The 16,025-nt window shown below is 37.7% G+C and overlaps 1 pseudogene; it reads left to right on the forward strand.

Annotated features, from left to right (window-relative positions):
• The window catches only part of LOC102006265, a 55,993-nt pseudogene extending 40,276 nt beyond the window's left edge, over nucleotides 1–15,717 (forward strand).
• The last annotated feature ends 308 nt before the right edge of the window (nucleotides 15,718–16,025 follow it).

Here is a 16,025-nt window from a genome sequence, read left to right on the forward strand (position 1 = left end):
AAAATCTGCTTTCCAGGGTTCTCTTGTGTCCACTCACATGAACCTACAGTATCCTCACCTCTGCTTTCCCAGTCTTTATGCCTTGACTAGCCTGTGTTCTACACTAGTAGAGGTCTCTTTCTCATTAAAGAAAGTATTGAGTTAGTCATGAGAGTTCTTAATAATTAAGCTAGTTCTCACTGATAAGCCATTAGTTGGTGCTTACTTTGGGTATTCACATCAATTCTAGTTTCTTAGACCAGCTTTTAACAAAACATATACTTTTTAAAAAGTGTCCTATGGGGTGACCACCTACCAAAACTCTTATACACATGCTATAATTTAGACAAGTATCCTCCAGCGGTCCATGTGTTAAATATTTCCTCCCTGGGGCAACAGTATTGGGAAGTATAGTGAACTGTAAGAGGTGAGACCTAGTGAGAAGTCCTTAGGTTGTTGCAGGCCTCTCCAAAGGAACTTAGGGCCCCATCTCTTTCTGTCTCTATCTTTCTTCCTTCTCGGTTTGAGATGCGAGCTCTCGCTCTGACAAGTGCGGCTACCATGATGTGCTGCCCTGCACAAGAGTCCTGAATCAGTGATGCTGCCTGATCTTAAACCTCCAAACTCAGGAGCCAGGATAAACCTCTTTTTGCTTCAGAGGTGACCCGTGCTGGGTATTGTTTCATAGCTATTACCTCAAGCACGCCTTACTCCAGTTAAGTGAGGTGAGTGCTTTGAGTGGACATCTGTTGTTTTGATAGTTCCCTAAATGAATCCCATCTTCACAAGGTGTACATGAATGTCTGCCTCCCAGGATCCCTTGTAGCTAAAGTACTGATGTGTCATAAATTTAACCTAAATGATGCCCCCATGAAGACTTCATGCAGAACTGAGAGGCCTGAGGTAGGAGGCTCTTCACAGATCGGGAAAGGCAGCTGTTTTCTGACACGAGCGGCTGTTGAAGTGAGTGGTGGTGGTAGGTGCACAACAGCCCCTGTCCACTTCGGCTCACAAGCCTTTCTAGAGAGAGGATCCTCCACCCATCTAATTTTTCACCATTGCTTAGGGCATTGCTCTTTGTTCCTGAGACTTGAGAATTCAGCTGATTTTCTGAGCTGTCCAGGACCCTTTAAGATTTTTGAGCTCACCTTGAAACAGCAAAAATAATGGCCAACATGATACTATTAGTACTGTTCTTCTTTAAAATGCAGCGAGGCACATGTAAGCTAAGTATTGTCCTTCATCTCTTGCCACACAGAATAAACAAGTGTTGCAGTTGAAATTAAAAATCAGTGACTTTTTCATACTTGGTACCATTAACTTCTCTCCCCAGAGGAGGCAACACTTTGAATTGTTTCCAGTCCCATCTTCCTTAGTATATATTTGTGCCTGGTCTTTCTTAATGACCAATTTTCAGACCATAAGGACATATTATGTTGTGAGAGAAAAGAAGTCATAAAAAAAGAAAACGGCTTCAGGAGTCTTAAGAGTTATACTGCGAAAGCCTCGAAAGGGACGATCTGAAATCATCTGGGGAGGTTAAGAAAAGGAGAATAAGCATGCAAGCCAGCTTAAGTTCTCGCTTCTAGAGGCTTCTGTCTGAGGTGTGTTCATTTTGGTCACACCTTTTGCAAGGCATAATCTAAAAATTAGAGAATACCGTTGTAGGAAACCTCAGAACTGCCCAAGCTACTGCATCTTCATGACAGGGTACAGGTCTATGTCATGTGGTATTCGGTTTAGTTCTATTTGACTTTTTAAATGATGTGTTTGTTGGGATGGCTGTTAATTTTCTTATGCTATTTTCTCTTCTTGCTGCCATGTAGCACACATCTCTTATTGGAACACCCAGCCATATCTCTTCTGGCTGACGTCATCAGTGAAGCCTTTTGAATCCCCTCTTGCTAATCTTCTCCACACACTGTTTAGAGTTACATAACTCTCTAGCAATGTTCTGTTGAGTGTCATTTGACTTTGTATTTACCTTGTTCTCAAAGATCTGTGAAATGAGTTTTGAGACATCCATATCCTTTGAATACACAAATATTCTTGGTTTCTGAGAAAGCTATTTTTGTTTGTAATTTCAGTTGAATCTCTTTGTATTAGGAACCCTCTCGTGCTCTTCCTTGTTCCTTTATTAATTAAATACTTCAATGGGTCTTTTAAAATTAAAGTTCCCATTACTACATTTAAATCACAGCTTCATTGTTATTATAGATTAATTACCCATCATTTTTAACTTCAATTACTTTTTTCCAAAGAACACTAAGAATTATATAAAGTGCTTGAAAAGAATATGGTCTGAGTTAGGGGAGTTGGATTTTCTTTCTTTAAACCTTCTTTAAAGGCCATACATTCAGAAATTTAAACTTAAAAATCCCAAAGCTGATGATTTGTAGTCTGTTGCATCGATCAGTTCTTTTGTGCTCAGGACAAAAGAACTAACCGCAAAACTTTCAATACAGGGAAGTTTGTATTAGGAAATAATTGGAAAGATACAGGAAGAACAAAAAGGAAAATAGGAGAGAGACATGCAGCCCATGTATTTACAGGAGCAGAAAGTTGTTCTAATCTCTAGGACCAGAAAGACAAATGGAAGAGATCATGGAGCCAGGGTTCAGGTGCCAGGGCTTCCTACAAAAGAGAGCTGGATCCAGGGAGAAGACATAGCCACTGCTGGAGACTGCCATAAGCAAAGAAATGGAGAGGAAATACATGGCTTCGCCTTCCTTCCACATCCAGTTTCCTGCCAGGAGCCCCGCTGACAGAGTCCAGCTGAAAATCAGTTGGTAAGAGAACCTCAGAAATACACGTTTCAGTCCTCCCTGATACGCAGCACAAGCAGGGGAAGGGTAGGACAGGAGCCGAACAACAGTCCAACCACTCCCGCAGCAACTTAACAATTTTCAGAACTGCAGCAGGATTATGTCAGAAACTGTTTCTATTTATTCTTCCACCCATAAGTTATTTAATAGGGCTTTCTGTAGTCAAGTGTTCTATGAACAGTCTCACTGCATGAAAAGCTGTGGTTCTGATAAGACACACAACACACTTTCTTATGTCATAAGATTATAGTTATTTTTTTAATATTAGTTTATTTGGCTTGTCTTAGGATGAGCTATTTATTTTTCTTTCTTCTATATATAGAACCCAAGATAGTGTCAGTGCTAATGAAGTCTCATAATAATTATTATTAGCTTGCTCTTATTCCATAAACTGGCAAGTTTCTGGTATGCCTTCAGTTCCCTTCCCATTATTATAATCATGTAATATCTAGCGATAGCATCACATTAAAATTGCAAGGAATTTTTCTCTGTTCCCTGATAAAATACAATCTTTACTTATTTACAGATTATACTTTCTATTTTTAGTCCTAAAAGAGTGCCATTATTAAGAAGTTTCTAGTTGATAGTACTGAAGAAGGCAAAAAAAAAAAAAAGAAATGGTATCTGATATTTCATTGAAGTTCTGAGTGACGGTCAATGGCCAAGGTATTCTCCTGGCAAAGGGGGAGAAGGTAGAGGAACCAGGTGGAAAGGGGGAGCAGGTGACCGAGAGCTTGTCAGTAGAGGGAGGGAGAGGCCACTTAGGTTGTTCCACAAATATTTAATAAGCACCCACCATATGCCAGGCCCCATAGCAGCTGCTGGCAGTGGAGTGGAAAACAAGACAGACATGTTTGGTGCTTTCGGGGGTCTTATTCTTACTGGGAAAGATGAACAAAACAATTTTAAAAACTACCATCGTAAGAGATAGTGGTGCCAAAAGGATACTATGCTTGCTGAATGAGTAACCCAAGGGGGGTTAACCCAGAAATTCCTCTCTGAGATGGGACTTTAGAACAGAGACCTCCATGAGAACCTCAGGAAATAGCATTGCAGACAGGACTGAGTCCCAGAAGTCAGAATAGCTTTGGCAGTTTTGAATAATCAGTGGGTGCCCACGTGGCCAGAGCCTAGTTAGGGAAGGAAAGAAAATGAGTAGCTGCTGCAGCAGTTGCATTTTATGAAACCCACAAATTAGGGTGGAACCATTATTCCAGGATGACTGCTAAACAAATAGCACTGGGATTGTAAAGAAGGGATTCCCGCGTGCACAGCACTGAGCTAGGTGCTTAAAGGATCTAAAGAGGAATAAGGTATCATTTCTGCCTCTCAGGACTGCCAGGCTACAGAGAGAGACCTGAATGAAAAATGACTCAGCACAAGCAAAAATTCTGCAAAATGCAATGGGAACAGAGAAGGAAAAATAAGAAGGTAGAAAGTCATTAAAGGAATCATTATTTTCATTAAAAAAAATTAAGATGGAGTGCAGTGCTTCAATTATGAAACAAAATAGTTCAACTCCAAGCAAATGTTACAAGGGAAAATTTCATGACTGCCATTATCAGCTAAACTAGAATTTGGATCACAGGGTTTTAGATCCAACAGTGACAACAGCTTGAGCCTCTTTTTTAAGAAGAGGAAATAGGACAGGCTAACGGACTAGTTTAAGGTAATAAACTGATATTGTCTACCCATGAATCTTTCTAGAGGAGATTTTGGTACTTATTTTTTATTTATTTATTTTTATTTTGTATTTTGTACATATCGTAGCATGCCCATAAATGTCACCTTAAAGCAATGCTCCTGTGTTTTGAGATACATTTTAAAAGTATGGGTCACCTGTCTTCATTTATTCATCCCTTTAATAATTCAACAAATATTCATCAAAAATATGCCTACTATATATGTGTGTGTGTGTGTGTGCACGAGCGCTAAGCATCTATATGCTATTGAGCATTTTATGCTAATCATAGAAATCCTACAGAGTGAATAAAAAGATATAGTTGTTATTTCCCCCTATAGAAAGTAATAGGTCATTATAAGTAGAACTATAATTTTCCCAAAGCATGGCAGTAATTCTGAGTTTCCCATCTATAAATAGGTTGGTCCACTCTACGTGGACCCCAATGCGCTGCTTTAACTCACAATTACTAAATAACCATCTATAATCAACTGATGTTAGAATTGCAAGATCAAGATGAGCAAACTTCATACTAGGGCATTTAAAGATATGTCTGTGGGATGAGTAATAGCCTATATGGAGAGTGAAGAGCTCAGCTGCTTGGAATTCTTAGCAGGTCTCTGAATTCTGTCTAAAAATATTGGCAGCAACATCTGCCCTCATTGTTGATGCGTGCTAAGAAGGATTTCACATTCATCCAGATCAGGTAGGCTCATGCCTTTCAGGGAACACAATAACAATCCTCTATCCAGAAATCTGTGCACTGATTTAAACTTCTTTGGGGAACACCAAAAACTGTTGGAAATTTATATTTTAGTTTTAGGAAAACTGGTAATTATGAAGGGACTCATTCATTGAAAGTCAAGAAATTCTATGCCGTAAGCAAGTTCTTGGGCTTGGATGTCCTCCTGGCCATCTCTATCTGCTATAGGAACAATCTGTGGATCACATATACACGCATATGTACATTTCTATCTGATTTCTGAACGCATATGTATATTTTCTAACTCCAGTGCCTTTGCTCTTGCTGTTTCTTCTATGTGTAAAACAATAGAAAATAATAAAGCAAACCTCTCCTCATTTTCTAAGGTATTGCTCAAAATATACTTGCAACTTTCATCCGGAAAACTGATCACATCTTTGCCAGCATCCTATAAGTTTGCCATATACAAGTTCTTACTATCTGTCACATACTTTATGTGCATTTATCTAATTTAATCTTAACACCAATTTTCTCATTTACAAAGAGGAAGTGAGACCCAAGGTCAACTGGTGACTATTAGCAGGGCTCAGATTCCAGATACTACGGCTTAACTATTTTATTTTTTAGCTACCTGGCTTCTATCATCCAAGTATCAAAACAAGTTTTACAGATCTTTATTGATGCTACAGTCTGTGAATTCTTTAAGTGGAATGACCAATACCAAGTAGATGCAAGATTTGAAAGGAAAAGGATCTGTTTGTTTTACACACTAGGGTTGATGTTGGTGGCACAAACTCTACCATACTGGTGATAAGACTGAAATCTGTTATACGGTAGTAGAAGTTAACTAGGCAGATTTAGAACTAGAAAGCACTATTTGTTTGGGGAGCACAAATATTGATCCTTCTCTTTCTCAGTTGTTTTTAAAAAATCTCCAATCTATACAAGATATATGGTAAATGTATCATTTTTTTCATCTGGACTGTGAACAGTTCTCTAAAATAATTCATTTACCCAATTAACACTTGGTGAGCACCTATTGTTCTTACAGCACAATGGAAGTATAAGATAAAATCTATGCCCTCAGAAACAAGCGTAAGTGAGATAAAGCACGCACATAAATAACTCTAATGGAATTTTGTGTCAGCGTTCAATTTTAGGGGAAATACTATGTACATTTCTTAATCCAGAGTTTTACTTTTAAGCCACGGCTAGTTTAAAACACATTTCTGTGGTCATGCTAAGCAGGAAGTTGTTTAAAGTGGAAGGGAGGAAAGGTTAGAGACAGAACAGAGACAAAACACGAAAAGGGTGTACAGCTGGGGATGTAGCTCAACAGCATAAGCACCTGCCTGGCAAGGGCAAGGTCCCAAGTTCGATCCCAGTACTGAAAAAAAAAAAAAAAAAAGAAAGAAAAAAGAAAGGGTATACATAAAAGATAACCAGACATAAGACACTATCACGTTAGTTCTGAATAAATATCTCAAAAATTCATTTTTCATTTTTGTTGCAAATGACGTTTTAGATCCAGTACTTATAGTCAGATGGTGCGCCATCCAGAACATTGCCCAGAATGGTAACAATATAAATACATAATGTTTTCTCCTCCCACATACATATTCAACTACAACTGACATAGCTGAGGTCATCAGTGTCTCACCAGTCTGGGAGATTTTTTTTTCTGTTCTTATGTCTTTCACTCTCATTCCGTTAGGCAAATTAGCACAGCTCCATCAAAAATCTATTCTTAATTCATAAGCAGATAATACTGGGATCTGGCAAGTCTCATAACTGTGTACAGTCCTGGCATCCATTCCTTATCCAACACACCAGCAATTGCTCGATAGCCAAATCTCCCGTTAAGTCCTGCACCACACTGTTTATGTCCCCTGTAGGGCCCCAGAATGTATTGCATATCTGGTTTTTGCCAGTCCAGAATTAGAAACCCAACAATATTGGTTAGGAACAATGTGAGTTGGTCAATGGGTTATTTATTCTTATGTTGCATTTTGCAACTATTTCCTCGTATTACCATCAAGAGACATTGGGTGAGTTAGTCTCCCCTTGCCATTTCTATTCCAGTGGTTAAAGAATACTCACTGGAATCTATACCTTTTGTTCTTAAAAAAATTTAGAAGTGAAGAATTATAATTTCATGAAGTTTATCCATTGGTTGTAAATGATACCATAGATTTGAAACCTGATTCTGATTCACTTCAGAATAATCCATAAGACCACATATAAAGCCTTTAGGATTACAAACCATACTTTACTCACCAAACTGTATTTAAATTTCTTGTACCTCACACAAAGTTTCCAGAATGGATGCTTAGTACATGTGTGGTTAAATTCAACTGAATAAAACACTGTGGTTCATTTTGTCTATACTGCAGATAGGAATCTGCTGATAATGTCACTCAACTTTGGGAAAGTTTCCTGGACTTTTAAACAACTTAGAAAAAAAAAAAAACAAAAACAAAAAAAAACAAAAAAAAAAAACTTAGGTAACAAGACAAAGAGTATGTGGACTCAGCTTGGAAGATTTGTGCTTTGAGTTCCCAAGTATATGGGAAATCCCTTCATCACCGTATCCTACCTCGGCACCCTTTGCTGCACTATAGTTTCTCCCCTAGACTAACACATACCAAGTTGATGCTTGGACAAAAAGACAAACAAAAGTAATGGAAGATATATTTAAACAAATGGTGGGAAATACTCCAGCTTCTTTTACACTTGACCTTTACATGCATTTACTCCCTCAGCTTTATGATTTCACTGTTTAAAGGTAACCTGCTTTGTCAAGCACGTGGCAACTGTAAGAAGATAGGGCAATTGTACGGAGGGGAGATGGAGCAATGTCCGCCTCTCCCTGTTGTGCTCACTTTATCAACCAGGAGAGAGTCAGTTTTCCCCTGTGGCTCCCTTCAGCTTGGAGGACATTTTTCAATGGGGAAAGCACCATCGACAGATTACAGCCTCTCCAACAGAAGAAAAAGGATCTGCCACTTTAAATTTTCAGCAGGCAACTGGCATTTTATTATTTACGTATTTCATGTCATTATGTTGAATAATATAACAAATGATGCAATCAGATCCACGGGAAATTTAAAGTGGTGTACACCTGTTCTCACCTGGGAGAGGAGCAATAGCTCACACACAACTTCCCCAGCTGAAAACCAGCAGTACACAAAGCCTTTGCATAGAGCCATGCTTCGAGACCCACAAATAGACCAAGTTGGAGAACATGAAATAAATTCCTTTAACCTATTTTGATGATTTTTGGACCTTATCTTCTACAAAACGGCATTTTTAAATTGAAAATCCTTTTTTTTTGGATAGCAAAATCGTTTCCCTAAACTGTCACTGACACAAAAACATGAAAACCAAGTACAGTATAAATTACAACTGCTTTTCTGAGCTCCTGGCTGAATTTGATTGCTAATCCTAGAGATGTTCGTATTTCTGTGCAGGGGAGCTGTGATCGTATTTTCTAAGTTAGTGATCCAGGAAAATACATTGCTGAGAAGAAATTCATCATGGGTCACGCAAAAGAACCAGCTCCACCCTCACCCTCACCCCTTTGGGGAAATTTAAAAATGACTCAAGGAGAAAAATTCCTTAATCATGTAGGTGCTTAGGTGATCTGTATTAAGACACTGTCTGAACGACCAGAATATAGGAATGCTAACCACCTGCCAATCACCAGTTACTAGGCTAGGTTGCTGAAGGAGGATGAGCATTGGAGTAAAATCTTTCTTTCTTTCACAGACTCTATGAGGTAAACTAGGTATACCTAATAAGTTTACCTAGTGCAGCTTCCAGATAACATATAAAACAAATGCTTAATTTGAATTTCAGATAGGCACCAACTAATAGGGATAAGTATGTCCTAAATATTTCATGTTGGAAGTATATACCCTCCAAAATACTCAATATAATGAATATGTAGGCTTATAACTATAATAAAATCTTAGTTATATAATAATAATTTATAAATATTATTATTGTTGTTATAAACATTTACATATAAAATATTTTACATATTTTATACAAAACAATAGATATTATATAGTAAATCCCAAGTAACACATGGGATATATTTATACTAATGGGTTATTTATTTGAAATTCAAATTTAACTGAGCAGTAAAGGATTTTATTTTGTTTTTGTTAAATGTAGTAACTCTATGAGGAGAAAAGGTTTTTTTTTTTCTGAGCTACCTGCAAGCTAAGACAAGTGCCCTTTCGGTCCCTTTCGCTGGCCCCGCATGCCATCCAGGCACACACATCTTTACCAGGCCACTAGCTAGCAAAACAAAGCAAAGGAATGGAGGCAACAGATCTTCTCCCTCAAGTCTGCAGCAGATGGAGCTAAGCTTTTAGCCTTGGCTTCTCCACACAGATGCCTTCTCTCAAATGTAGGCTGGCCCAGGGCCTCTCTCTTGTCAACCATGTATAAACAGAGAGTGTGAGACTAGTAAGAACCATCCTACTTCTGGGTCTGAGCCCTTACACCTTCAAATGTTACCAGCAAATCTCCATCACTTGGTGCTGTGGTCCAACAAATGGCTTCAGACGGGGCTCATAGACATTAGCGTCCTTCTTCCACAGGGAGCATGTGATGGCAAATCACTTCCACTAAAACACACAAGAGCAGATTCTTTCATTATGATGATAGATGGGTTGAGCTGGTAAGTTCACAAGAACTTTATAGCACATAGCATAGTATTTTTATGTTTTTAATTTTCCACAGTGAATGCGTATGTCATAGCGGAACTACAAAGGAAGTAAGATCAAGTTCTTACTTTCTTGTGTTCAATCTGACACTTGAAGTTGATCACATCTTCTGAATTGTCGTCTAGCTGAGCCTCAGAGTTGCCTCTGCCTCTCTGAGTTTTATTTCTTCATGATTATACCTGTAAAAACTTCTGCTCTTTTAGTAATGTTCATGCTGCTATGTATGCAGCAGTTACTGCCAAATTTGCCATATCAGAATCATCTAAAGGGCTGTTAAAGCACAGGCCTTCTGACACTGTTGGTCTTGGGTGATCATGGAGGATTTGTGTTTGGAATATGAATCCAACTGATGCTACTGCTAGTGCAGAGACCTCACTTCGAGCACCACTGAGCTGCAGTCTTCCTTCTGGTGGCCAAATGTGTCTTCTCACAGACAGAGCACCCCAGCATCCTATCTGGACACAATGAAGTCAGTTTTAGAAGATACATACACGTATATCTGCGTGTATATGTGTACATATATTACTATATATCAATTATTTTGAAAAATGGTAAAACTGTACTTAGCAAGTGTTACATTAAATATGGATCACTGTGATTTTGACATATCTTTGTTTTTGGCTGAACTAGAAATTACTTTCTATACCTGAGAATACATTTTCCTTGCAAACCTCAGACCACAATACATATAATATTAAAAGACATAGAACCTTTGCAAATAAATTAACTTATAAGCTGGTAATTTAAAAATAGAATTGCTGTCCTTATTTAAATAAATAATGCAGAGTTTAATAGAAAATTTAAAATAAAGATAAATTTAAAATGTGAAAATCATAAAGAAAAATGTTCAACGTAAAATATAAAAGTTACCACTAATCTCACTGCCTGGAGTACTTCTAAGAATGCTCTATTATATATTTTTCCTGTCTCTTTAACTTTCCTTTTTATGTTGCCTTATGAAATTGGAATCGCAGTGTACATACTGTTGTGCATTTTTTTAACTAAATGATAAATTGTGGGCATTTCTCTATGCCATTAAATATGCTTTGACAGTATGATTTCTAATGACCAGAAAGCATTTTTTCAGAAAGATATGTCATAATTTATTTTGCTTATCTTCTGTTGGGCATTTAAAATATTTTCTTTTTCACTAATATCAATAATGCCATAAGAGAGTTCTAAGCTAAAATGCCATCCTGGCTGGTTGCCACAGTAGAACTTCATCTAGTTTCCAACTAAAATGGCTATAAATACGAGAATACAATGAAAACCCACAGAAATTCTAAAATATTTGATTTATGAAGAACTAACTGTCAGAATCTGGGAGGACTAACTGCTAACTGAAAAGGAAAAAAATTGAGCAAAAAATGTTTAAATTTACCTCAAAAAATGTTCAGCCTTCACCATTTGCGAAACAGAAACTGTCAGTACCTGAAAAATAAAAGGGAAAAAAAAGGAAGATTCTTATAGATTCCAATTGACTGCCCCCTGCTCAGGATTCCAGTTGTTACTAAACAGAAAGTTAAAAGCTGTTCTTTGATCTACAACTGTCATTTTTCTAAGGGTAGATCTCTTTTTTTTAATACCTGTTTTCTATACACCTCCACAGAAACATCTATACTCAGAGTACCACTGATAAATCCTGTGCAATGCTGTTGGCAATAACTCCCGTCCTTGCAGACGTAGTCCCATAGACAAATCTGTACATTAGGGCAGAGACAGGCAGAATGCTGGGAAGTGTGTGTTGAAAAAACACCATGTCCCAGGTGCTCTACCTGTTCACAGCACGACAGGATAGGCTATCTCAATAAAGCAGAGGTATAATGGAGAAATGCTTCTAGAAGGTATGCACCAAACTTGAAGTGAACTCATCTGCCTACCTCTTCATTGTTCTGATGAATGAAGGATTTTTAATCATACAAGTGGATGGATGCAAAGGAACCCACACATCTTTTCTGACTTATTTCAAGCTTGTTCTACAAATGAAAACATCAGTGAGCCTATGTGAAAATAATGCTACTCCAGAAGGGGGTATAGCTATAAAAATTACTAATTTTTATTGCAGAGAAAAAAAATTATGAAACTTTAGCATCTTCAGTTGATTCAAGGAAAAATTATTTCGATAGAGAAGAGCTGAAATGTGCATGATGAGAATAACCCAGGAGAGAAACCATCAAGTTGATATAAATTAGCAATTAGTTGCAAAAACAGATGTGGATGAGATGTGCAAGTTTTACAGATAAATTAAAATGTAATAGAATTTAAAATGATATTAGATATCAATATTTAAAGAATTGATGTAGAGAACTATTTTAGTTTGGATCCTACATGTTCCCCCAAGACAGTAAGCTAAGGTTTGGTCACCAGCCTGTGACACTATTGGAGGGAGCAGAATCTTTAACAGGTAGGGTCTAGTGGAAAGTTAGGTCACTGAGAGTATGTCCTTGAAGGGTACATTGGGACCCTCAATCTCTTCTTCTATCTCTCTTTGCTTCTCTGCCACCTCAAGTGGAGGTTCTCTTGCATGCACCGTTGGTGCCATGATGTATAGCACCACCATAGGCCCAAAGCAACCAGGCCACATGACCATGGGCTGAAACTCCCGAATCCGTGTTCCAATCTTTCCTCCTTATAAGATATTTATCTCAGGTATTTTGTCACAGTGACAGAAAGCTGACTGAAACAAATGCAAATTTGGAATCCTTTTCCAGAAGAGAGGGGAAAGAGCTCAAATAGTAAAGTTACAAAAGAGAAAGGGGATAGGACTATAGAGAACAAAAACATGTAATTCACTTTGTGGACTCCTTGCAATTCATGAAAAATTCTAGGGAAATAAAATACCAAAGATAATATTGAAAAAAATACCAACTAAAGAAAGATAAGATTTTATGAGCTAATAATTTACAGTTACAATTAGTGAAAGCATAGTCACTATTGGTTTATTCCCCTGTTAAGGGGAACTGGACTTATTTTGTGTGGTAGTTTTAAAAAACACCTGGACTTATTATTTAAATAACATTTAAATAGCATTTCTCTATTAGTTAAATAATTGAACTTATTTTGTGTGGTAGTTTTTAAAAATGATCACAATTTTTTTATATTTCTCATTTCAAGATATGAAGCTTAATTTTTCTTCTCTTGAATATGGGTCAGATTTAGTCGCTGACTTCTAGTGGAATAAAGTGGAAATGATATATATCACAAATGAAACTGGCATATGAGTGATGTAGACACTAGAATAGGAAAGACACTACATGATAGCTTAAGAGTATTTATATTGATCAGAATTCAGGAGGAATTTCTCCTGAAATTTTTTTGAATTGAAATTCCTCTAATTTAAAATTCAACATTCATATCTTTAAATGTGTGTGAAATCAGCTAGGTCAAGGAGATGGGGAAGGAGATAGGAGGGAGGAGAAGTAGAAAGGGAAATGTGGGACTAAAGGAAATTAAAACAGTCAGGATATGTTATATGTACCAATTCCCCCCACACACACAAGCATCACTCTTCCGTATTGCAAACATGCACCAATTTTTAAAAATCTAAGCAGTAACATGGGAAGGGGTACTCATAGCTATCAAGTTTTATTATAAGAAAATTATCACTTAAAATAATGATAATACAAAGAATAACAGCATTCATGATTTACTGAACACTTGTTGACATGTTAAGCATAATACATAATTATATTCTCTAGTCAACAGATCAACCGTACAGGGCAAAAATGTTTATTTACAATTTTAGATGAGGAAACTGAGCCTCAGAAAAGTTAGGTCACTTTCTCCAAATTATACTCTATCAAGTGGTGGAGGCAGGATTTGGACTCAAGTCTGTCTGATTCACATACAGACAAGTATTATAGGGAAATGAGCATCTACACTGCATATACTTTGTGACCTTAACAGGGGAACAAACCAATAGTTTTGTTGTTGTTATCTGAAGTAATACATGACTGATTTATGTGTTTATCCAAGATGTCTCTAGAAGAAACTATCAGCTTTACGATTTATCTTTATATAAAGGATTTAATAAGAATTATACATTTTTCTGAATTAAGATAAATACTATTTATAGTATGCTCCATGATTTGCTACATATGAAACCTTAAATATACTTTCCTGAATTCTTTCTCTAGCATTTTACCACCTGGTGGAACCACCAGCTCCTGAGTGAATATTTCTAATTTTCACAAGTGTAAGAATACGTTAAAGTTTGTACAGTATTCTTGCTGTCCATCCTATGTCTCGTCTGCACACACTTATCGTCCAGAAATAAGTCTCAATAAAAAGGATCATTATTTCTCCCTTTATTTTTCCAGTAAGCTGTTTTAGTACAAAAGTTTCACTTCAAACACATTGCCCAAAATACATTTTCTTCTCCCAGGTTCCCAGTATCCACCAAATTGTGTCATTATGTGCATGGTGTCTCCTCCAACTGGACCTTGCTAACAGGATCAAGTAAATGTCATTCTTGGACTTTGAGTCCAAAGATAATAAATGTGAGTCTCCATTCAGCATTCAGAAGGAAAGAATCTAAATCCCTTGCACTTTTCTTATGGTGCTTGAGAACAGAAAGGAAAATTTTAATGTGCATGAATTAGGTGCAATTGCTTCAGTTTATTTTTTTTATTAGCAGACTCACCCAAAATGACACTGGCTTAAATGGTATAAGAATTTGGCTTACCGTTTTAATAATCCATACTGTCATGGCAGCTCTACATCATGAAACTGTCAGGGATATTTTAGTCTTGTTTTGCCTTCATTCACAGATATTTTACCTTCAACAGCGTGGTCCATGCTTCACATTTCATTTTACAGGGAAAAAGAAAAAGGGTCGCTCTTTCCTAGGTACAACCTAGAGGTTGTACAGTTCCTATCTTTTCACATCTACTGGCTATATCTACCTTTTTTTTTTTTTTTTTTTTTGGCAGCGGGAATCGAACTCAGGACCTTGCACTTGCCAGGCAGGTGCTTGTGCCGCTGAGCTAAATCCTCGGCCCTACATCAAGGTTTAAAGATGGCTCAGGATGTAGATTTATTTTGGTTAGCTACATGCCTTATTAAAAATTCTATGAGTTAGAAGAGTCCTTTTACTATACAAGAGACCTCGGGGCCCCGACTGTGCAGGTGCACAGTGGTGGCTGAGCCGAAGGGCGGGGTCGCACGGAAGGGCAGTCCGAACGTGAGTAAGTAGGGGGCTGCCCTGTCTCACTACACGAGGTCCCCCAACACCTCCCTGTTCGTCGAGAATGTCACAGACGCCACCCGGCCTGAGGACTTGCGCAGTGGATTTGCTCTACAGTAGATGTTTACTTGACGTCTACACTCGCCACCCGAGAGGATTCGCTTATGTTCGAGTATGTTCGAGATGTTGAAGATGCTCTTTATAGCCCCAACAGAAAGTGTACCCAAATTGAAATACAGTTTTTGCAAGATGATCGCAAAACACCAGGCCAAATGAAATCAAAAGAACGTCATCCTTGTTCTCCAGCTGATTATAGGAGATCAAGAAGCCCTAGTCAAAGCAGAACTCAAAGTAGAAGTTCTTTATAGGAAGGAACAGGAGACGTTCGGATAGCCTTAAAGAGTCTCGACACAGAGAATTCTCTGACAGCTAAACTAAAGCTCCACTACCAAGGAGGTCTACCTCCGCGCCGCAGTCAAGAACTCCAAGAAGGCAATTCTGGTTCTAGAGGACAGTCAAGGTCCAAGTCCTCACAAAAAAGGGCCAAGACACATTCCAGAGTTATCATCATAAAAACAGTCGGTGAAAAACAGAGAAGTACTACATAGTCTTTAATATAAGCTTTTTTTTTTTTTTTTTTGGTTTTTCTCCGGTACCGGGAAACGAACTCACGACCTTGCGCTTGCCAGGCAGGCGCTTTTGCCGCTGAGCTAAATCCCCAGCCCCTAATATAAGTTATTATGTCTCTCATTATGTTAGATGAAAGCTCTTCAGGCTTACAAAAAAAGAGGAGAGAATGAATATTGGGGGAATTCATGGAAGTATCTACCACTGTGAACCAGAACATGAGTTCTAGTCTGTACCCTAATTAACCATGACCTTGACTTACTTCAATTTTATTGAACCTAAGTTTACT

The sequence above is a fragment of the Chinchilla lanigera genome, unplaced genomic scaffold, assembly GCF_000276665.1.
Source record: "Chinchilla lanigera isolate Chin_1 unplaced genomic scaffold, ChiLan1.0 scaffold00029, whole genome shotgun sequence".
In the NCBI taxonomy this organism is placed as follows: domain Eukaryota; kingdom Metazoa; phylum Chordata; class Mammalia; order Rodentia; family Chinchillidae; genus Chinchilla; species Chinchilla lanigera.